Here is a 6,098-nt window from a genome sequence, read left to right as displayed (position 1 = left end):
GGCTGCCCCGGGCTTCAGCTGGTTTTACATTTGCTTCTGCATTGTGCAAATATGCATACAGAAGGCCTGACAGCCACATTTTATAAGACTTAAAAATCAGTAGTCTGGCCTGATCCAGCTCTGCTTTCCTTCCTGGCTCTGTAAGAGGTAAGCCTGCACAACCGTGAGTCTCAGGACATGGGCCCAAGGCACATCTCTGCCCATCTGTGTAGGGGCTGCACAGTTTGCAACTGAATGAAAAGTTATTTATAGCAATTCCCATGCCCTCAGCAGCTCTTTCTTTTGAGGATGGTGTCACAGTTGCTTTACTGCCCCTGTAACCATGCCAGGGCTGAACTTTTACACTGGTTTGCAAGCCATCCGAGTGCAATTCAGGCAGCACGGGAACAGATGAGTGCTTGGTTTTTGGCATCGCTACATCTAGCAGGGTGGCAGGGAGTGCAAAGGTGCCATCACAAGCCATCTGCAGCAACAGCCTCTCTATTTCTTACTGATCAAGCGGGGTTTCTCGTTACAGATGGACAAAATCACAAGGTCCTGTGCTTTACTTTTGGTCTCACTGCACTTGTCCCAAATTCTTGCTTTTATACCCAGAAGAAAATCCCTCCACCAAAGGTCCTGATAAAATAGATCTCATTGACAAAGACTCTTCCTCTTATTCTCTGGGCTTAAGACTTCCCGTAAAAAAAAGCAAGCTTTTCACAGCACTACATATTTAATCAGTGCATGAAAAGACAACCTATCCAGAAGGACCACCAGAGAAGTCCTCCCAACACCAAGCTCATGGTTGCATGCACAGGCAAGAGCATATGGCTTTGCAAAGCAATAGATTACCTAGCGAAGCAAGTGAAGTAATGTCTTACTACAAGAGCCAGGCTTTTCCAGTACTTTCCAAGAACGGAAAAGTCTTTCAAATTTAGTTTCAAAAACACCACCCTATTCATTAGTAAAATCATGGGTCACGTTCTACTGCCCACCATCAGACATTCATTTTTCCATAAAGGCTTTTTTTTTTCCCCAGAGTGGTCTTACTCTTTCAATGTAGAAATAAAACCTAAAATAGCATGTTCGGGAATAAGTTCTCTTCCGAGTTACGTGAATGTAAACTTCAGATTTCTCCCTCTTGACGTTTTTGCTATTCACTCTGCGTTTCCAATGGAGCAACCAAACCAAGTGGGGACTCTCAGCCCCAGGCCTGCGTGAAATGGAAGCTGTTGGTGAGACCTGTCAAGAGAGTCACACACTTCAGTGATTGCTAATCATGGAACAAATGAGGGAATACTTCAGATCCAGCCAGCTACTAGCTGGGCCACCAAAGGAAACAGAGAAATAGACCAGAAATGGAAAAATCCTTGGGAATTAATCCAGATTTTAGTGCAGGTTTGATATACATAGTTGTGGGTGAAAGCTCTACCCATCAGAGTAATGTGAGATTTACTATTTTCCTCCTGTTTTCTCCATCTTTATGGGACTGAGGAAAGTGTCCCCAAGGCTTAGTACCCACAGGTGCGCTGGGGACAATAGCAGCCTGGGCTGAATTCAAGATATGCCGAGAAAAAACGTAACTCATTGTTGCTAGACATTTTTATGGACCTCCTCAACGTATCCCTTGAGTGTCTTACAAGTATTGACATGCGAATCCTCACGCTTCCTTCCTCTAGAAGGCTGTTATTGCCCAGACTTTAAAAGTAAGGAAGCTAAGGCCAGGAGGTGAATAGACTGACCAAGATCACATAGGAAATATGTGATCCTTGTGGTCCGGAGACTCCTGACCAACAAAACCTTAACCTGGCTTCTTGCCCACAGCGGATAAGAAAGCGGAAAGGTTTGAGTCACGCTTAGAAGAGAGTTTCCACCATGCCATAGAGGTGCAGCTGTACTGGACTGTGTATAGAGCAGAACGGGGCTTGTGTGTCACCACCCCTGTAGGGTACCATGGGACATGGACTCCACAGGTACGTGGCAGGATATAGCTCCTCCATGCAGGCATCCTAAAGCAATTATATTGGGAGTCTGGGAGACTTCTACACTTTTATTTAGTCTTGTTAGGATTATAAAAAGACAGGTGCTTTTGTCCCTTCTTATCTAGCTGGATAAAATTCAAGGGCAAACTAATAAACTCCTCTGCATACTTTAGGATGGCTTTGCTTTGTTTAAAACTGGCACTGGCTTAGAGTTCAATATCTCGGACTCTGCTCTGGCTTCTTCCCTGAAATGACAGCAAAAAATGGCTGAAGTTACTGGCTGGAGTACAAACTTGGGCTGTATGATTTTCATTAGCACTAATGAGAGCAAAGCAGCTGAAGTCCTGCTTAGGAAAACAACTGCATCACTAAAAATCCATCCCAAATTGATGTATTAGTGGAGCAACTGGCTCTGCAGCCCTGGATTTCTCAGCTCTGCAAAGGGGCTTACCTCTCCTGGGGTCTTCCTTGTTTTGGTGCTGGTGACGCTTGATAATAAGCTTGTGAGCAATTCAGAGTCTGCTTTCCCAGCTCCCCCAGTCACAGCAGAAATCTATCTGGTTTTATATTTAAATAAACCGATGGTTCCTGGAGCTTTAAACTGTGTGCAAAATCTCTTTGGATTTTAAGACAATTTTATGAGTCTTTCGTCACTGCAAGGAACACTGAAAAAGTGTAAAGCACTACACAGTCCAATGCTACATAGTGCAGCCAGCCAGGAAAAGTACCCCACGTGTGTTTGTTTTTAAAACAACCTTGATAGAGATGTTTTTTGCCTCCAGTTATTCTTAAGACACTGTGGGGCCTGATTTTGGGTGGTTCAAAACTTCTAGGAGAAGGAAGCCACTAAGAGGCCTGTGGGTTGTCTTCTAGTGACGCTGGGGGTATGACAGAAAGATGCTTGAGTTAAATGCCCAGCATCTTGGGCAGCCTCTTGGTGCAGCAGTGGGAGCTGTTTCTCTGCCCTCCAGCCATGCCCATGTCTGACCTTTCTGCCTGCAGAGGAAGGGGGGTACCTCCCTTCACCTGAGACAAAGATGATCTGCTGACCCTGCAGCTCTCAGACATCTGCCATCTTCCTCTTGCACCAAAAAGCCTATCCATGTCCCAGGTGGCAGCCACTGGGGTGCCCCATGGAGTAAAGTCCTCGGGGAATCATTATCTGCAGCTTGGCTTGATGTTTACCCCACTGTGGGTGGAAGTACCAAGGAGATAACTGAGATGAGTGGGAGGGGATGGGAGGCGGATTCATCTTCTCTCTTAGCCTCATCCTGGTCACTGTGCTCTTCACAAGGCCCCACCACTTGCGTGCACTGGTGCCACACATGAAGGGCTCCCAGAATTTGTTGATTGTGCCAAATTGAGTGAATTTATTAGTGCACATCAGTCAAAATGAAGGAACTGCTTAACAGATAGTGGTGTGAGCTCTCATCCCGTTTTGTGGTTGCCAGTTCTAGTAGAAGTTCCCTCTGGTGCTGCTGCCCATCCCATCATCACCATCAGCCCTTGCCTCATCCTCAGGGTGAAGGGTGATTCATGGTCTCCATCACCACTAGATCTCCAGAAAAAACCTGCTGAGCTCTGCAGGTCTGGCATGGTTTGTGCTTGCAGCTCTTCTCCGCCGGCGGCCGCTGACGTTAGTTTTCACTGGCAGCTATAACTCACACTGGAGCACGGAGAAATGAGGCCATTGCACCCTTCAAAGCAGTGTGGTAACTGTGGGGATGGTTTTATTCTCTCTGTAGCCAAGGGAGCAAGAGGCAATAAATAACATCTCCATGCAGGGAAAAGGCAGATGTTATATGTGAAGGAAGAATCCAGCTACAGTGATGAGTAGAAGGACCGGCTTCTGAGGAGAGGCTGAAGGGATGAATAATAACATATATATCTTAGGTAAATGGCAGCCATGAGAGGCAGAACTTGAATCTATATGTTATTCAAGAGCGTGTCCTAAGATGAAGAATATTTAGTGAAAGGCCAAGGGGACAGCAGTCAAGAAGCTGATGGTTTTTCAATCTGTCTTAGTAAGAAAAATAAAGTCTATGTAGATATACTGGAAGTGATAAATGCCAAGTAAGGAAATGCCTGAAGAATCTGAACACAGACAAATCAGCCAGGATGGAAACAGTAAGTTTGCCTTTGTGGTGAGTGGCAGCGGATGGCTTATCACAGGGCTTTAATCATTCTTGTTAAAGTACTGCCAAAGAAACTGTCAAAGACCAGGACTCAGAGTACCAGGCTCTATACATCCTGAAAGATTTTCCTTTCCCTAAAAATTGGTAGATTAAGGCAATGGATGGAGACAGGCAGGAAGCAGGGTCCTACGAGGGAGGACCAAGCAGCTCCTGCACCACAGCAGGCAGTGGGGTTTGGTGTCAAGCACCGGGTGAGGAAGTTCTAGAGGTCAAAAATGATTTGCTTGGGCAGATCTCCTTGCTCCTGCAAAAAGGGCAAACATTTGTGTGATGATATGAGAAGGAAAGAAGAGCACGCTCATTGCAATGACATACCTGCACCATAACCTCTCCTCCCAGCACTCTTCTCTTGCAGAGCTCAGTAAAGGACATGGGGTGAGCTGACACCCATGTAGGCTAGGAGAGGGAGATCTACAGCCCTGGGGACATCCAGGCACAGCCCCCTTCTCTGGACTCTTTCTTCCATAGTCAGGAAAATCCTGGGAGCTTAGGATAGGTTGAGAGGCCACACTTGCAAGCAAGAAGTTGTTGAAGGCAACAGTGAGAGGCTACTCAGCCACACCAGATTAAAGTGCTGGTAGGAAATATGGAAGGGAGAAGCCACTCAGGAGCTTGCAACTCTCTTAAAGAGAGAGGAAGAGAAAAGCAAAGGGAATTTGGTGCAAGTGATGAACCTCTGAGAAGCAGATGCCTGAAGAAAGAGGTGATATATCCTGTGATCGCAGCAAGCAGCCCACGGTGGAGGCATCCTGGATGGATGCAGAACTAGCCTTTTTCCACAGCTTCTCCACTCCCTCCTTTTTTAATTTCGTCCACCCACGATCTGCTTCATCACAGGGGCTGGGAAAGAGCTTAGTGCAGAGATGTGCTCTCCCCCATCCTCTGGCAGGACCCACAGTGCTGAATGACACAACCAGCACATCCTGCTGTCCCCCAAACTTCCTCCCCACAGAGATCCTCTTGAGATGCTGTTCCCCTGGAGATGTCCACGAGCCACTGCAGCACCAGTAAATCGATCCTGCATGGATCTGCAGGTGACAAAGAAAAGGCAAAACATCCTTGGGCTGTTAAAGCCCCAGGTGGTGTGCAGATGTTGCTCTGCCTCAGGAGCAGGTTCTGTCGTTCCTGTGTGTTATCCACACTGTCTGCGAAAAGAAGAGAACATAGTACTGCTGGGATATTTCCAGGATCATCCCCTGACTCTGCCACTAGCTGCTTCCCATGTCCCACAGGCTCTCCCGGGCTCCTGTGTCTGTGAATTTCCAAACCACACACTCATTTGACAAAAATCAAGTCAGACATTGCCATTTTAGTTGATGCACTAAAAGAACAGTTTAATTCTTAGAGATAAATACCTGCATCCTGAGTTCAGTTTGTATTAGAAAGCACGGTCCAAGGAGATAGGATGAAAGAATCTCAGGTTTTAGCTGTGCTACCAACTGGTTATGTGCCCTCGGCCCTAAATTCTCCACCTCATTTTCATAGAATCATGGAATCAGAGAATGTTCTGAGTTGGAAGGGATCCACAAGGATCATCGAGTCCAACTCCTATCCCTGCATAAGACAACCCCAACATTCACACCATGTGTCTGAGGGCATTGTCCAAATGCTTCTTGAATATTGTCAGACTGGACACCACGACTGCTCCCCTGGGGAGCTGTTCCAGTGCTCCACCACCCTCTAAGTGAAGCACTTTTCACTAAGGTCCATCCTAAACCTCCTCTGGTGCATCTTCCTGCCATTCCCTCACATCCTATCATTGGTTGCCAGAGAGAAGAGATCAACGCCTCCTCTTCCTCCTTCCCTTGTGAGGAAGCAGTAAACTGCCATGAGGTCTCCCCTCAGTCTCCTCTTCTCCGGGCTGAACAGACCAAGTGACTTTAGCTGCTTCTCATGGGGCTGCTCCTCTAACCTTTCACTGACTTTGTAGCCCTCCTCT

The sequence above is a fragment of the Cuculus canorus genome, chromosome 2 (genome assembly GCF_017976375.1).
Source record: "Cuculus canorus isolate bCucCan1 chromosome 2, bCucCan1.pri, whole genome shotgun sequence".
Lineage (NCBI taxonomy): Eukaryota > Metazoa > Chordata > Aves > Cuculiformes > Cuculidae > Cuculus > Cuculus canorus.
Note: the sequence above shows the minus strand (reverse complement) of the source record.